This window comes from Myxocyprinus asiaticus, chromosome 10 (assembly GCF_019703515.2).
Source record: "Myxocyprinus asiaticus isolate MX2 ecotype Aquarium Trade chromosome 10, UBuf_Myxa_2, whole genome shotgun sequence".
NCBI lineage: Eukaryota > Metazoa > Chordata > Actinopteri > Cypriniformes > Catostomidae > Myxocyprinus > Myxocyprinus asiaticus.
Genome location: NC_059353.1, coordinates 37,499,595 through 37,518,612, shown reverse-complemented (window position 1 = coordinate 37,518,612; position 19,018 = coordinate 37,499,595). Strand labels below are relative to the sequence as shown.

General features: G+C 39.6%; 1 protein-coding gene across 3 annotated transcripts in view; it reads right to left on the bottom strand.

Annotated features, from left to right (window-relative positions):
• LOC127447085 (zinc finger protein GLI2-like) overlaps positions 1-18,476 on the bottom strand; it is a 109,954-nt gene extending 91,478 nt beyond the window's left edge. For all 3 annotated transcript variants that reach the window (XM_051708607.1, XM_051708605.1, XM_051708606.1), the window contains exon 1: positions 18,111-18,476. The gene's annotated coding sequence lies outside the window, so the exon portion shown is untranslated. The remainder of the gene's footprint in view (positions 1-18,110) is intronic.
• Positions 18,477-19,018: the final 542 nt, after the last annotated feature.

Below are 19,018 nucleotides of genomic sequence, written 5' to 3'. Positions count from 1 at the left end.
GTTGGCGGTGAGGGTGAAAAACGACAAGAAAGCAACTCTGTTCTTCTGCGTGGCTGCTCTGACAAGTGCAGCGTGTGAAAAGGATCAGAATCTTGGGTCCACATGACAGAGGGGTGTGGGACCATGCAGGGCTTGTGGGCTAATCCTCCATAACCGCCCCCTACTGCATTAGCCCGTCAAATGCTGGGACAGAAAGTTCAGCCGTGACTGCTCGCAAAATGCTCCAGCTCAAAGATTGGCCATGTAGACCAACTCCTTTACAAAGATAATGAATGGGCCTGACCATTTCTACCAAGGTGGGAATGCAAGAGCAGACTAGAGGAAGGACATTTCATTCCCTTTATCCTTCCTCTAAATTTAATTTCCCTTGCAGCCAATAGTTTGACAAATGCAAGGGAATTCAACCTGGACACAATCCACTTCATCTGGTTATTCTAAGCAACTTTTCTTTTATTGTAAAGAACGTAATTATTCTGACTTCTTAACAACAGCAATTATGTGAACTCCCAAAGTGTCAAATGTTTTTTTCCAGGAAACTTTCTACCATTAATACATGACAGTTTTGACTGTTTCCTTTTGTGCCTGTACTCACTTTAAAAAGGATGCAACAGGTGTGAAAAGTACCATCCACCCCACAGGACTGAGGGTGAAAAAATAGACAGATTAACAAAAGCAAGAGATAAAAAAGAAAGAGGCCCCTCTGGCCCTACTGAACAATCAAATGGAACCTGAAAAAAAAAAAAAAAAAAAAAACATCACATTGTAGCCTTATAGTACTGAAAATATTCCATCAATGAATGATGACTGGAATTTAAGAAGTTTCTCTCCAGTTCACCCCCAAATCATCAAATATGCTCTAATCAGAAAAAAAAAAAAACTAACTGCTAAATAAACAAAATGCTAAATGAACAAATTAACACTTTCTAGAATGTTAATGGCATGAACACTAACATGTGTTTGCCTTGGAGCCTCATTTCATTTCAAGTGATCCTCTTTGCCACTACTGTGTTGCGGCTTGCCTTTCACACAGCACAATGGAATGCAAACATAGTTCAAAACTTCCTCTAATTTGAAGACATCTGATCTGTCTAGTCTTTTGTGGTACTATCTCTTGCATAGTACCATGGTGAAGACATAAATTACCTCTGTCTTCTTCACACTGTAGTGTCCAATTTAACTTAATCTGCTGTTCAGAAGTTTCTAGGACAATACAAATGTGTTCATTCATATAGCATAAAAATGCTTTGTCAGGTAACATAAAAAAATGGAATATCTAGGTAAATTATCTAGTTTGGTTCAAACATATTCTGCAATATTAATAAATCAACCTGACCACATTAGGTTAATTTTAAGGGTCAGATGAGGTAGAAATACCCACCAATGTTTAACTTTTTACAAAGAGCAAAGTGAAAAAGCTTTTTTCTTATCTCTTTACACTTAATCTTAATCTTGCATTAAGTGTCAGTTTGCATGTGGTGTGCTGTCTTGTAATCTCGGAACATTACAAACATAAAGTGTCCAAGAAGGTAATGAATAATACATTACAAATGACTTTTTCCACATTATAATGGGGTTCCTTTACTAATTACACAAAGTTAGCGATAATTACATTACTCATTACAGCACTTTGAATATATTTAGTTGCATAACTGCAACTCTAGACAATGTATTACCACTTTTTGAAACATTTATGCCATCTTCTTGAAACTTTTACATTTAATTTGCAAATCTCATTTCTCTTGTGTTAAGCTTTATCATTTCCCACACTGTTCAAGCGTGTACATTATATCTTGCATTAATTTGTTACAAGGAGAAAATTCATAAATAAAGTTCATAATGCATAACCGCTAATACTGGAGGTCAGGTTAGGAGAACCCTGCCTTGATCTTGGTAATTTAAAGTCAAAACGGTACTTAGAAACTATTTTATAGAGTTTTAGAGAACAGTATATTATGGCATTCTAAAATGCTCTAAAAACCTTGTCCTTGAGGAAGGACACTAAATTTGAGATTTTTATTTTTTTGTCATCTTGTACTCTGCCAATGTTTTCCTGTCTGACAGAAATATGAATGTTTATTTTCTTAAATTTTCCTTCAGTGTTTCCTTTTCAGAAGAATACTGAAAAAAATGACTAGTAAGATTTACATAATTTTTATTTCGCAAGTGTTTGCACACAGTTTTTCTAAGTAAACTGAACTTCATGACATAATATTGATTAACCATTTCGCATGATCAAACCGGTGTGATTACACTAGGCTGGGCTCAGATGCGTATGATTAAACAAATGTGATTAATCTTGGATGGGCTCTGACACGTACGATCAAACAGGTGTGATCTGCGTTCGTGGTGCTGTTTACCAACAAAAGAGGGACTGAAAAAGGTTGTCATAATGAACCAGCTGCTCAAATAGTCTTTTCAACATCACAATATCTTTATTTTTATATGTTACAAACATTCAAACAATCACTAAATAAAAGTTTAAAGCCATTACCATTGGTGTGTACTTTTTTGATGCAGCAATGCTGCCATGTTTTCTGATGTCAAACAAAGAATATACAACTAGTCAGTTCATTCGAGACTTCTCCCATTGCATCCGTCACTAATTCTAACTACTCCTGGGTCTGAGAAAGTGGAAGGGCTAGATTTTTAGAACCTTCTATGCTTCTATGACGAACTAAGATTCCCATCTCGCATTGCATGTAAACAATATGGCGGCACGCATAGCCGGCAAGCGCATTCACGATCGCAATTTATCTATCATAATCAATCATACTAAACATCTAAAAACCACATTATATGTTTTGAAAATAAATAATCTGACCTTCAGTGCACCTGCTGTGATATAATATGTCATTTAGTGCATCTGGTGTGAAGAGTAAGTTAAGATTTTTAACTGGGGGGTCCATCAGTACAGGAGAAAATCACATGCGAAAAGGTTAAAGTGAGTAAATTTAACAAACATTTCAGTAAATACAGTAACTTTTACTTACAAATCTAACTGACATGGTACTTAAATAAACTTTACATTACATTGAACATAAACATGGTAAAACTACATGCAGAAGCTTTCTTCAGGAAAACTTCATGCATGCTATGTAGTCTATTAGAGAACATCACCTTGCATTACTGATGGTTAAAACAAAACACAGAGCTACGCACGCAGACCTCAAAACTTGGTGCACAAAACACGATAACAGTGACAATCAACAGATATCTACAGTATATATACTGTATTTTATTTAAAAATGTGTAATTTGAGTAGAAAATGGACTTCAAAAAACAAGAAGTTACCAAATGTAACAATAAAATCAACAATAAAAATGCAAACAGTGAAACCATGCAAACTCATTAATTATTCAAGCCAGGTGCATGCTGGAAACACCAGCTTCGAAAAGTTAAGTAAAATGTACTCATTTTATTTATCTGTGACATTTAGTTGTATATCTTTAGTTGTATATCTTGTAATGTGTTATTTATCTAACAAATTTTTAAACACAAATAGAACTCAGCTTAAATAAATATGATAGGTGGGCAGACATCATTCCCTTTATATGGAATGCCACAGAATATAGGGATAGGAAGCGACTTCAGATGGTTCTGAAGAGAACTAACCAGTTAATGACACGCGGCAGCCATGAAAAGATTAAAAAAAAAAAAAAAAAAATCTAGCACGGTGTCTCATAGCCGTCTCCGTTCAGCCACCTCTCTCCCTATACCAAAATGAGTAAGGAACTTGCAGTTACCACATCCCATGTAAAACCACTTTTACATGCTACTAATGACCCTGCTCGATTTAAACATGCATGCATAAGACATATTTCATTCATAATTTTTGGTGCAATAAATGTTAACGTTACATGATATGCAAATCAAAATGCTTCTTCCACAGTTACATACTGTTAGTTTGTGTGTGTGTGTGTGTGCGTGCGTGCGTGCGTGCGTGCGTGTGTGTGTGTGTGTGGAGGTGGGGGTATGGTCGAACGCTGACTTGTGAATGGAGAGCGAGACCGGGAGATGAGAGCGGTAAGGAGTTACACCTGTGGGCAATTTTCCCTAACAGTTGTTCTATGTTGCAATGAGAGGCGACAGAGAGATAAAGGAGAACTAAGAGCCACAGAGAGAGGAGTGACACGTGCCTTTCTGTGTGTGTGTGTGTTTGTGTGTGTTTCTGTCTGCACTGAAAAGTATCAAATTGAATACAATACAGGAGAACGTGGCAATTTATCTGGCTTCCGCTTTCTCATTTATTGATCAAACAAAGAACCTGTTACAGTGGTGCCAAAACCCGGGACTTGAGGAAGAAGTGCTGTCATGGAGTCCTCGCCATTAGCCGAAGTCATCAAGACTCTTGCCGGCATCCACCAGATGCAACATCAAGCCCTCCTGGACATATGTGCGGAGCATGAGCATCGTTTCCAGGTCCTGCTCCAAGCCCAGGCGGAACACCGACAGGTATTACGGAGCTTGATGGCCCAGGGGAGTACTCCAGCCACGACCCCAGCCGCAGCCATAGCCACGCCCCACATCACACTCACTAAGATGGGGCAGCAAGATGATCCAGAGGCCTTCACTGAGCTCTTCAAGCGGGCGGCTGAAGCATGGGGCTGGCCAAACACCCAGTGGGCAGCCCGATTGCTGCCCTTGCTGTCGGAGAAGCCCAGCTCACGGCCCAACAACTTCCGGTCACGAACGTCCTGGAGTACTTGGACTTAAAGTGGGCCATCTTGCAGTGGGTCGGCCATAACCCTGAACATCACCGGCAAAACTTCCGCATGCTGCCGTATAGCGAATTTGGTCGCTCGTTCGCCTCGCCCAACAGCTCCGTAATGCCTGTCGGAGGTGGCTGCTGGCAGAAGATCGTGATGCCAAAGCTGTCATCAACCTCGTGGTACTGAAGCAGTTTGTCGGCAGGTTACCAAAAGGAACGGCTGAGTGGGTCCATTGCCACCACCCAGTGACGCTGACAGAGGCAATCCAGCTTGCTGAGGACCATTTGGTGGTGTACCCGGGGGGGTCAGTGAGCCCCCTTCTCTCTCTGTCTCTCCTGCCTCCTCTCGTCCTTCCACCTCCTCTTCCCCTTTTCCCCTACCTGCACCCCAGAAATGGGGCTGCATCCCTCCAAATCCGGCGCTCCATTCTCGGGGTTTCCCTAACCAGCCGGCTCCCCCTGTATCTCTCTCTTCTCCCCCACAGGTTGGTGACTCTGCTGCCAAGGGTGTGGGGGGAGGCCGGCGCTGTGGGGAACCCGGACATTTTCAGGACCAATGCCAGGCGATGGAGGTGGGGGCGTTTGTTTGGGTCCCTGATGTGCCACAGGCAGCCCCCAATCGAGCAGGGACATACAGGATATGAGTGAGTATTCAAGGGGGTACATGCCAAGCTTTGGTGGATTCGGGATGTAATCAAACCTCTATCCACCAATGTTTGGTTCAAGACAAGGCTTTGGATGCAGCACAGAGGGAGAGGGTGAGGTGTATACATGGGGATGTACATGAATACCCTTTAGTGGCTGTCACAATTCAATTCCGGGGACAAAAGCATAGTATTGAGGCTGCGGTTAGTCCCCACCTCACCCATCCACTAATTCTGGGGACCAATTGGCTGGCATTCCAAACTTTATTGAAGGGAATGTGTGTGGATGGGTCCTGCAACAGTGTAATACGGTGTGGGATTTGCAGCACGTTGGCTGGGGAGGCATTGCTGTGGCCAACCGCGTCAGCTGCATGTCTGGATGATGCAAGGGAGGGGGAGGGCTCGACTCTCCCGCCCCTTAGAGAGATACCCCTAGGGGATTTCCCTCTGGAGCAAACACAAGACGAAACCCTTAAGCACGCCTTTGACCAAGTGAGAGTAATCGATGGACAACAACTTCAACCTGCAGTTGCCCTCTCATACCCATATTTTGCAATTATAAAAGACGGGTTGTATTGGGTGATGCAGGACCCTCAGACAAAGGAAGATACAACTCAGTTGTTAGTGCCAAAGAGCTGTCAGGAAATATTATTCCAGGCAGCTCATCATAATCCAATGGCAGGTCACTTAGGACAAACGAAAACACTAAACCATCTCATGGCTCTCTCGTTTCTACTGGCCAGGCATTCACAGGGATGTTCATAGGTGGTGTGCGACGTGCCGCGAATGTCAAATAGAGAATCCACTGGCCAACCCAAAAGCGCCATTGCGCCCCCTACAGCTGACTTGTGTCCCCTTCGAAAGAATTGGTATGGACCTCATCGGGCCATTAGAATGGTCAGCACATGGACACTGTGTTGGTTCTGGTGGATTATGCAACGTGATATCAAGAAGCAGTGCCTCTTCGCAACATCTCCACTCAGTGTGTTGCAGAGACACTTTTCAAAATTACCTCCTGAGTGAGGAACCCGAAAGAGATCCTCACTGACCAAGGCACTACTTTCATGTCACGCACTTAACGCAAATTACTGGGGATTAATTTGATTCAGACCAGTGTATACCATCCTCAGACAGATGGCCTGGTTGAACAATTTAATAAAACCCTTAAGAACATGATTCAAAAGTCCATTCATGATGATGCTCAAAATTGGGATAGGGGCAGAGCACTGCAGATATACCACCTCAATCTCCTAAAACATTGGAGAGAGGAGATCCTCATGGCTTTGGCTATGGTGGTTCCGGAAAGGGAGGAGCTAGGACCGCAGGTGAATTTAAAAACCCAAAACCAAGTCACTCACCGTCTCAAATCATGGCGGTGGACAAGTTGCAAAGAGAACTCTCTGACGTGTTTTCGTCTCTGCCTGGTTGCACGAATCTCATAGAACACCACATTGAGACGGCCCCAGGGGTGGTGGTACGTACACGCCCCTACCGGTTACCCGAGCACAAGAAACAGGTGGTACGTGAGGAACTTAAGGCCATGCTTGATATGGGAGTAATAGAGGAATCCCACAGTGACTGGTCCAGCCCGGTGGTTCTAGTACCTAAGGCCAATGGGTCGGTCCGGTTCTGTGTGGATTTTCGAAAAGTCAATTCGGTGTCTAAATTTTACGCGTATCCGATGCCTCGTATTGATGAACTGCTAGATCGGTTAGGCGCAGCTCACTTTTATTCAACATTGGATTTAACAAAGGGATATTGGCAGATTCCCTTGACTCCCATGTCCCATGAGAAAACAGCATTTTCCACTCCGTTTGGTTTACACCAATTTGTGACCCTTCCGTTCAGTTTGTATGAAGCCCCAGTTACGTTTCAGCAGCTTATGGACAGAATCCTATGCCTACACGATGCGCATGCTGCTGCCTATCTAGATGACATCATTATTTATAGTAATGATTGGCAGCGGCACATGCAGCATCTGAGGGCTGTCCTGAGAGTCCTGAGCTGCAGTAGGCAGGGCTCACGGCAAACCCCAAGAAGTTTGCAATTGGGCGGGTGGAAGTATGGTATCTGGGCTTCCACTTGAGACAGGTGCGTCCCCAAATTGATAAGACCACAGCAATTGTGGCCTGTCCAAGACCCAAGACCAAAAAGAAGGTGAGACAGTTCCTGGGGCTGGCTGGCTTTTACCGTAGATTTGTGCCTAACTATTCGACGGTCACCAGCCCACTGACTGATCTCACTAAAAAGGGAGCGCCAGATCCGGTCCAGTGGACAGAGCTGTGCCAACAGGCTTTTACTCAAGTGAAAGCTGCACTTTGTGGTGGACTGCTTCTACATTCTCCTGATTTCTCTCTCCCTTTTATTTTACAGGTCGATGCATTGGACAGGGGGTTGGGAGATGTGTATTCCTCATTTATTGATCAAACAAAGAACCTGTTACAGTGTGTTTGCATCAAATCATTATGGTGCATCAAACATTGTTATCCTTTATTCATAATGGATATCTATAATGGATGTAACATATCTATATGTACTGTATCATGTCTATAACATATCATTCACATCTATAATGCATGTAACATTATTTTTCTGTTTATATATGCAGCCACACATATAAGCCGAAGCTCCTTGGTCCTGAATGCATCTGCGACTCTAGTGCTCAAGTCTGGTGCATGTCTGTACTGTCTAAATGAAGAATGTTAAATAAAAAAAAAGTAATCTTTTTTTTGCATATTTCTTAAAAATAATTATTAATCATTCCAGAATAACTGAATCAAATCGAATCATGACCAAATTTCAGATATCAATATGCATCGTAATCGCTAGGAAAGAACTGTAATCAAATTGAATCGTTGTCAGAGCAAATATTTACACCCCTAATCAAAACTAATGGAGCTTGTATTTTATTTATTTTTTATTCTGGAAGATGATTTTGCTACACTGACTTAATGCTGGAGTCATAATATCTCACTTGTTAATTCCATGACAACCTGAAGCTCAGATAATTATGAATGACCATAGAGGTCAGATGTTTCAGTGCTAAGCAGTAACACTGCTTACACTGACAAACCTGATGAGTTGGCAGTTGAGTGCAGGCATAGCTATGCCACACTGACCAGCAGGAAAAATGTCTTACAGACCAAAGGCTGACCTTCCCTTCCCCCCTACTTCAAACCCCACGCATATCTGCAATATCCTGTAGTTGATCTCTTTGTCCTCCTCAAAATCTGAAACAGATGTTGACATTAAAACCTACACAGAACCATTTGAAGAATCCTTCTCTATCGTTTAAAGAACACTCTCAGCGAGGGTCAAAGCAAAGCTCCGTTGAATGCACAGAGAATGTAGCTGTATATGTTTGTGTCCCTAATTAAATCATTATGAGAGCTGTGTGTATACTACAAGTGTTTATAAATAAGGTGAGGCTTACTGAGAGGATACTTTAACAGAGCGTGGCACAGCTGTTGCCTGTCACATCACAGAGCTCATGAAAGAATTTGCTCTCTCTGCACACCATTTGCTTGGGTCACTGAACCAAACGGGTTGTTAGCGCTCTCTCGCTACAGACCCAGCTGTCATGCCTCTGTCTGTCCTCCCAGAGAGAAACAGACATAAATGTTAATTATACGCCTCTGAAGGCAATTATAGTTGTGGTGTAATGTAGTTTCAACGTAATTAGCAGCTAACTTACTGAATTGGATGTATTTTATTGTACAGTTTGGCTCAGTAGCACGGGGGTGTGGTGTAAATATAATTTAGGCTAAGGAAACATTATGAATGCCAACCGCAAAACAAGCACATTGCCTAGATTTTGTGGCTTCCAACTTAATGGAACAAAGGTTTATATTTTTACAAAGGCCACATCCACATTAATACATTTTCGTTTTAAAAGCACACTGATTACTCTACATTTAGACCTTTCATTCCCAGTAGAACGTGTTGTCCACCACCAAAAACATGTCCACATTAGTGTGGACATGGCCTAAGTGAACAAATAACATTTTAAACAGCTTACTTTTTAAAACAAAAGTCTCATTTTTCATACTACAAATTAAAGTATTTAATTGTGTAAACTAAAGCAACATTCCTGTCTTTATCATATTGTTGTTGCTGTCATTTTATGAAAGTAATAAGCCACTAGAGTCTATGTTACAGTGATTTTACCACAGGTAAGGGGTGTGCAAGGGTGTACAAGTAGAGGGCCTAAATCCATTTAAATGTGGTAAAATCACTGTAATGCACAGCCTCTCATGGCTTTTTGCATTTATAAAATGACAGTGACTATGTAAATATCATACAATACAGTAATGGTCAATAAATAGTTACATTTATTGGAATAAACAATTCTTTCACCAAATAACATAGCTCAATAGCCTAGTGTTTACAGTTGGAAAGCAACGTAGCAACTTGGCATATTAATATAGAATGTTTATGGGAATGTTGCATGGCTCAGCATTTGGAGTCTGATCTATCAGTTTTATAATACCAATTAATTGATTGGTTTATGCACTACATGCACATTCCAAACTCTATGATCAGTACAGTATCATGCTCAGAGAGCAAGTCATCCCTGATCCTTTAGGTACATACATCAGTCTCCTAAATTCTGTAAGTAGTAAGGTGTGTAAGGCTCTGTTTTCTTACCCATCTTACTCTCTGTCATGATTTTTTCATGATGTCAGCATGTGTGATCTTATTGTGCTGCTTTTTTGCTTTTTATTTTGCTTTTTTTGCAGTGATCTGTCAGCTGTCCAGTGGTCTGAAGGATGGAGACAAACTGACATTTGCAACTTGTGGCAGTGTTTGTGTGGATTCCTGACTTTACCAGCTGCTTCACAACCTGACACTTACTCTGCTTGTAAGTGATAAACTACGGGCCAATTAGATACATTCAGTTTATCAATCAGCACTAATATGACTAGCTGATAGTTATGAAATCTTGTTAAAGGAATAGTTCACCCCAAAATGAAAATTTTGTAATCATTTACCAACGGTCATATCATTCCAAACCTGTATGACTTCCTTTCTTCCGTGGGACACAAAAGGAGGAGCTTTTAAGAGTAAGAAATAATAATTGCTAATGCATCATACCTTCAACTCACTAATGATCTGGTCACAGCAGTTTGTACCAGGTTACATGAGGGGAAGATTATCAGTGAAAAAGAATTGACATTTCAGTCCATTCTTAACACAAACCTACTCTATAAGCAGAGGTGGAAAGTAACGATTTACAACTACTCTTGTTACAGTACTTGAGTAAATGTTTCACATTTTTCAACTTTAAGTATAAATAAATAATAGTACTTTTATACTTGAGTTGATTAAAAATGAAGTATTCAACTTCACTACAATTATTTTTCACCACACTTACAAAGTACAAAAAAATACATAATATTTCTGAATTTTTGGGAAGAAGAAAGTTATGAGTGCTAAATCTGTTTATAAACTAAAACGCACTGTGCGCGGCACGACGGAAGCCCGCAGGGCACAGCATCATGAGCACAGCAGTTCTCATAAACTGCCGCCGTTGTCGTCTCTTCTCTAGCTTCTCCAAGACTTTCTGCCCTGTCACTATACAAGAAATGTAATACGGTGATTTTATGCATATTTCGTATTATTCTGGAAAGGAGCCGTTCATTCAGGTACGAGGGAACCGTCTGAAAACGTTTAACCACTGATCAAACTTGTTTGACTTGATTTTATGGTAGGCAATGTTTTAACTGTCAAACATTAACACAATGTAGTTTGACAAATATGTGGGGATATCTTGTTTACTTGCAACTATATGTCTAAAACAAATTTTTTAAATACCTTAGAAAGATACAATGCCAATAGTGTCAGAAATTAATGGGGACTCGGAGCAAAAATGCCACCAAAATTGACAAAAATATCCCAAAACTTCAAAATATGGGGCAAAAAATGCCCACACGAGTTCCCGTGTTTTATTAATAATATCTGATATAGTTACAATTACATACATTGCTCTCCCTTCTATCATTCCGCATCAGTTTGATATTGTTCTCCCATGTTAAATTCCGTAACCTTTCACCCCTCTTGTTCAAAATAAACTGTCCTAGCAAGTAACACTGTCCGACACCTGTGTGTGTATTTGTCTTTTTGGTTTAAGTTTATTATTAAAATATTATTTATATTGTCAAGCCGGTTCTTGCCTCCTCCTTTCCATTGAACTGTGTTACATGTACATTCTTGAAAGTCTCTCCTTTTGTGTTCCATGGAAGAAAGAAAGACATATGGGTTAGAAATGAAATGAGGGTGAGTAAATAGACAGAATTTTAATTTGTGGGTGAATAACTCCTTATTCAGGGCAGCAATTAATGTGTGGAACAATAAAAGACCATACCCTGCCCTTTCTTGTTACTGTTTTCCTCTTTGAGACACTTGCTGTTCTACAGACCATAATGTGGGGAGTCATATATTTAAGCTAGGGTTAGGAATTGCGAGATGATGACAGGGACACACGTGATTCTTATCCAGCACAGCGTAGTGAGAGAATTCCACAGTGAGCTCAGTTCAGCCTGGCCAAGGGCCAGCACGGCGTTCAGGGAGAGGCCACAGGCGGGAGTGGACATGTGTGTCAGAGAACGGAGCAGGCTGATTGCTAAAGATTACCACATGGCTTCTCCTTGCTTAGCACATCCAGCAAGTCTTCCAGTCTGTTGGAGAGGAGTCTGTGGCTTGGCAGGGATTCTTTGGATCTTCCTGCTCATCCTATGGAACGCAATGAAACAATCTATCTGCCCACTCCATTCCTGGCAAGCCCAGTCAGGAGCTGGGAGCACGCCTGAGAAATCACAACTCCTTTGCATCGACTTCTCAGTTTCCAATAACCCCGTCTTGGAAGCCGAAACAGAAGACTATGCCGGCGACTATGCCGAACTGCCTGTGGCCTCTAAGCAGTTCAAACTCAGTTTCTGCATCCGATTAGCTCTGACAACAAACAATTGGAACACTGTGCTATTGTTTGAGTATGACAGGGAGAGGGTAAACTGTGAGGCGATTCGCAGGCTGTGAAGATGATAGAGTAACTGTAATAATGAGTGAAGAGGTTCCCCTAATGTACCATTGGATAGCCTGTCACTAGCCCTTCAGGAATTAATTAGCTAGCACATCAAAGCTAACCCTCAGAGTGCACAGTTTGTCACGTGGTACTTTGATTTAATGGTGGCTGTTGAATTATGATTTGTTTTACAGAGCTGATAGTAAGCGGCACATAAAGCCAATCCAGGCACAGATGGGTTTACATTCTCTCTCTCATTGAGAAGGATGCGAAGTGAAATGCCTATTCAAACTTCTCAAACATTTTAGGCCACATTTGATTATAACAATGTTCCCTATTGTAGCAGTGAGCAAGTTGACGTCATTTGAGTGCAAGTTAAGGAATATTCTAGGTTCAATACAAATTAAGCTCAATCGACAGCATTCGTGGTATAATGTTGATTACTACAAAAAAATAATTTTGACTCTTCCCTCTTTTTCTTATAATAAAAAAAATAAAATAAAATAAATTAAAGAAAAGCGCCAAAATTCAAGTTACAGTACAATGGAAGTGAAATGGGGCCCATTTTTGGAGTGTAAAGGCAGAAATGTGAAGCTTATAATTTTGTAAAATCACTTACATTAATTCTTCTGTTAAAACTCATGTATTATTTGAGCTGTAAAGTTGTTTAAATCATAATTTCTACAGTCATTTTAGGGTTTTAGGGTTTATTGACATTACATTGTCATAGCAACGAAGTTGTAAAATTGGCTATAACTCTACACAGAAAAGGTTAGTAAGTAATTTTATCACACTAAAATTAATGTTTATGTCTTGTGGCTATACTTTTGAAACGGTGAGTATTTTAACATTTACGGATTGGCCCCATTCACTTCCATTGTAAGTGCCTCACTGGAACCCAGATTTTCACTTTTTTGCAAGAAAGGTAAGGACGAGTCAAATTTGTAAATTTTTGTGGTAATCAATATTATGCCACAAATGCTGTCGATTGAGCTTAACTTGTATTTAACCTGGAATATTGCTTTAAGGACTGTCTGTGAGTGACATAGTTTGCTATATTTTGATTAATATCAATTAGTGCTGTCGATTAAATTAATCACAATTAATCGCATAATTTTGAGCTGAAATTTGACTCTAAATATACTTATTTTCCTTTCAAAATGCATTTATTTCCTTCTCAGAAAAGAAAACAATATATAACAATATAATGCTTTATAAACATTTTCCAAACAAAGCCTTCCATAGCATAAAGATAGAAATGCACTAAAATAGCATCAATTCAAGTAACACCATTTCCCAAAGTCTATGCATTAATCACAATTAAGAAAAATGTACACGTTAAACCTTTTAAATTAATCGCATGCGTTAACGCGTTAATTTTGACAGCTCTTATATCAATATTACATCTGTATAAAAGCACGTGGAACACCTCACACTGTCAGACTGGTTGCATTATCTATACCATGCACACAATTTACTTCTTAATCCAGCATTTCTGAGTCAAAAGCAAGCAATCACCATAAATGCTTACTTTAAGGGTAAACAGGCTAATATATATTGCCTTTTTTGTCGGTTGCCTTAATATTTTTGCCACTCTTTTATCAGCTCACAGTATAAAATTGTGGTGTGCGCACTTTGATCAACACAGTCGTGTCAGCGCGAGGCTTGAGAACGGTCAACACCTTACAAGTTACTTGTCTACCTGTGCTTGTACGGTGTGCACCTTATGCACAGTGTGCGTGATGCAAATTCCGTCATTAGCACAGAACGCGCAGACTGTCCGCATGCAGCCTAGTTTTTCTAGACACACAAACAGTCCGCGTCTTTGCACATCGCTGGTACATGCATCTGGTTCAATTCAAATGCAAACGTATAATTTTGGTTGAGTGCAATGTTTATTCTTGGTCAGCTAATAAAATAAATGTAGGTCCATTCTCCACCAATCTGTCTGGTGGTTTGCATGAATCACAGGTGGACGTGTGGTTTGGGAAATGTTAGGAGTACACTGTGTATAAAGTCCCTGCACAGTTATGACAAGTCAAATATAACTTAATGTAAACAGAAGACATTTCAACTGTTCATTTTCCAGCTGTCTTTAAATGGTGGAGAAAGTGTGCATGTGTGTGAGAGAGAAAGAATAACAGACAGAGCACAAAGTTAAAGGTTACATCTCAACAGGCCTCTAAAGAAGCTGAACATTAGGGCTGGGCGATATATTGATAATTCATTGTATATTTGTGATTTTGCTGACGATATAAAATTAAGCAAAAATGTGAATATCACAATCATTTTAACATGCTTTTCATTTGACAATAAGTTTCCTTAAAGTCTCATCAGATCATAAGACAAGTTTTGTGATGTTTCCTTGTCTTACAACACTCAAAAATGAAAGCGTTCAGACAGAGGTGTTTTAATAGCATTTCTGATTTTAAGAAGTTAAGAAGTTTAAGAACTTAAGAAGCAAAAATGGCGGAGTTGGTACGTTAGATTCATTTCTGTAAATCAGTTCAAAACTGTCAATGAGCCCATCTACATGCACACCAATATGCTGATTCATCTCTTAAATCAGCTTATTTAAAAAAAGGCAAGAAATCCGCATTTACTTGACATTTGAAATAATCACATTATTCTCTACTTTTGACGTCAAACCATGAAGAGGCATGCGCTCAACATGTGCACACATTGGATGAGCCGGTAAGAACACCAGTAAGGTTTTTACAAGGCACGTGAAATCGGCGTAATGGGCAAAAATCTACCAGTGTTGATCGGGTTATTCACAAGCCATATATGGCCTTGACGCCGATAAAGGAACGCGGTTTATTGCGTTTACATGACCGAAGGCACTGTCTACTTTTTAAGCATAAATGGTGTAAGAACGTGTATGTAAACGCGCTCAGTTATTCATTTGCATCATCACTTTAATGTGATCTTTAAGTACAAAAATATGTAGGTAATATTGAATTGTCAAAATGGTAATATTGAATAACTTTGAATTGTTATAGTGGTGCATATAAATTAAAATGATTAAATATCACACAAAAGGCACACATAATTGCAGTGCCATGAGTATGCATTAAACCAACATACAGCTCCCTCTCTTTATCCTAAATCCATTGGGATCTGGAATTCATATAAAATCACTTGAGCATTTCTCCATTATTAAAAATAACACATGGTGAGTCTCAAGAATATGTAAAAGATCTACTACTCAAAATGAAAACTTGCTATTTCTTCTAAGGCACTAGAACCCTTTGTAATGGGCAATATTTCCTCTTGGCATGGCAACTGTTGCCAGTGCCTAATGATGTTAATCAGTCAAATGCTGGCCTTTCACTGATTTGCCATACGTTTTGTAATGGCTTATTAAAGACTTATTACAGTCTATTTTTACATAGATGAGTGTGTGGTTTCATGGTTTTCTTTGATGACATCGGTAGGGACTTTAACAATATTCTCCATAGCTGCATGAGGATGAAAAAAAAGAAAACTTTGAACCAGATGTGATGTGATCCTAATTAACCCCAGACACTTGTGAAAGAATGAGGCGGATGTCTGGAGGGTTGTCCGACACCAGCTACTAAAATGCAGGGATTGTCCCATGTCCTATAGGCCAAAGCTGAGGAGATGAGATTCAAAGAACAGCCTTTGAGAGGGCCAAATGAATGTAAGCAGCTAACAGTTTTCACATTCTCACTATTTTCTCACCACTTTGCCCTAATCTCACACTAGAAACTCCACACACAAACTTGAAACACAGCTATCTTTCACAGCACTTTTAACAACCATTAAAGTCTCATCAGTTCACTTTGAGGCACAAGTGTACTTCAGACACTCCACACAGCTCTTCCTTGGCTAAGAGATTCAAGGCCTGACACACCACGTTGTCCTAGAGACAAAGCAGAGTGTAGTTCTAGTTCAGAGGCTGAGAAACTTCCTTCCTTAAATCTTAATGTGATAGATCACCCAAAATGAGAATTCTATAATCACTGAATCACCCTCATGCTGTTTCAAACCCATTTTCTGTCCTCCCTAGAACCCAAAAAAGAAATGTTAAGCAAAAGGTTAGGGACTGACAGCCTCAGTTATCATTCACTTTCACTGTATTTAAAAAAATGCAATTAAGTAAATGGTGACTAAGGCTGCCAGTCCCTAACAATCTGTCTAACATCTTTTGTGTTCCATGGAAAAAGAAAAATCATACAGGTTTGGAACAACATGAGGGTGGGTAAATGACAGAATCTTCAGTTATGGAAAGTCAAGTTAAGATCTGACAAGTTCATCGTGACTTTGTTCACTTTAAAAAGCAACATCCATATACACAACCACATTGCATTAGTGCTAATCAGTCCATCTGGAGTTATCTTGAAAATCAGCTTTAAAACATTTAAAACATGAGCCTTGCTAGGTTCAATGGAATTACACAACTGCACTGTAACTGTACTCTCATTAAAACTTTTCTCCTGATTGTCATTTGGGTTTTCAACTCAACTCCAGTCCATGTTCAATGTCATTCAAGGTCCCCATTTATGAGGGTTTGTTAAAATCTCCCGCAAATTCCAAGAGTGAACAGCCCTGATTTAGGCAGTGGGATAAGAGGGAAATGTGTGAAAATGGTGCTGAGCAGCAGGACAGGAAGATGAAAGTGACACGGTCGACCCATGTTTCAGAAGCTGATGACTGTGTCCCAAAACAGGCTGAATAATCTGAATAGGCCGTTTTATTTATTTATTTATTTATTTTTTTATCCTTTCACTCGCTTTGCCTCTGACTGCTGGCGCTTCTCATTGCACACAATGGTAAACTCACTAAGACCTTTTATTCTTATGCTAATGCCCTCAACTGGGCATCACATTAAATGTAACACACTCACACACTTTTCTGTTTTTTGGGGGAAAACAAGGCATACTCTTGCCGCACTTTTTGCCAATCCTTTAAATACACAAAACGTCATTTACACAATACATTAAATTCTTTGCAATGTTTGTGTAAAAATGTACTGATTTTTTTCTTTTTTTTTTCATAGTACAAAGTTAGAATATATCGATATTTGTAAACAACTGGTGACAAAATATTACAAAAAGCACAGCCTAAACGTCATTAGTCGTCAATAAAACCAATAAAAGCTGAAGAACTAAACATGACAGATGTTTCCTGTATGCTTTAAGGACATCTCAATAGTTGAAGTAGCCTTCTTAGTAGGCTAATCGGGAGTACTTGGGTCTGTTAAGAAAGTCAACAAAAAGCCCACAATACACATATGGTTGACAGTAATTACTGATAATTGTAAATCACAGAGCTGTGTAATAAAGCAATTGGTAAAAACAAAAAATTAATTAAACTGCGCATCATGTCTCTCACTTACGCGCTTGCTCGGTTTTATAGCAGTAAACTTGTTTATATGTCGTAGCATATCACAAATGCACAGTTGCTCATAGTTGCAACGCCGCCAGTTTACTGAAGATGACATGATTTATTTACCTGGGACACTTGACAAAAGTTTCAGACGAAATATTTAGTGTCATTAAATATACAACCAAGTTAAGAAGAGTGACGTGCCAAAACCTCTTCTCGTCAGCAAGTCATATATTTTAGTGCATTTAACATTTAAATGTCGCCTGAAACAACAGAAAAATGTAAACACAAAAAGTCTTCCTTCATAATATCTCTGATTAAATCTATCACAAAACTAGTTAGTCTTTACAGTGAACTTTACAGTAAACCATAACGGAACACTTACCTTTTAGATGTTGTTGTAAAGTTCGTTAGTTGCTCAGTCGTCCAACAACGTGCTAACGTATAATTAAAATAAAATCGCTAAAAGTGGCTTGCATACTTTCACGGAACTCCATCAGCGTCTTATATTGTTTCGCAAAAGCAGATATTTGCATTACAAGAGGAACTTTGTGCAAACTGCATCAGTCACTGATATGAAGCGCTACAGTTGTATCTCGCGAACTTAAGCGATCCATCACGCGCGCACCGACTTGCAACGAGTTTAGTTATTCGTACATTAAAACGCAATTTAAGCGTCTACAAGGCAGACTGAACGTCAGAAATGTACACCACGAAAGTTTCTTCAGTCGTCAGCGGTGATGTGAGGTGGGAGATCTGTTGAGTTGATTTGATTTGTTTTCAATACGATCTGCCCTCCCCTGTATCTCCACTTCTCCCCCCATTTACTTCGAGTTTTGGGCCACTCTTTTCTCCAAATGGGCCGGGTTAAATGAAAGCAAAGGTATAGGCTCAAGAACAGTTTGATTACAAGTTTCACTGAACAAAACCTTTGCATAACAACGTGTTATACGGTTTCGTTTAAATCATGAAACAGTTTAAAGTGTCCAAGTGAGAGTTTGTTAAGCTTAAACATGTTATACGCGCAATAGGCAACTTACAGTAACTCATGGGAAATTAGACTCATTATTGAGGTCACTGCAGTGCAAAACTTCAACGAGAAACTACTCTTAAACTCTAACCCTAATATCGTCTCGTAGTCATAGAACTATATACATTTTTCTTTAGACAAACAATAAATAAATAAATAATCAAAGCAACAAATGTTACGTCTCCCTAGTCACACTTTAGAGGTTTTTATGAAAATAAAATAATTATGATTTGTATTCAATAATTCTACAGTCTATTTTTGTT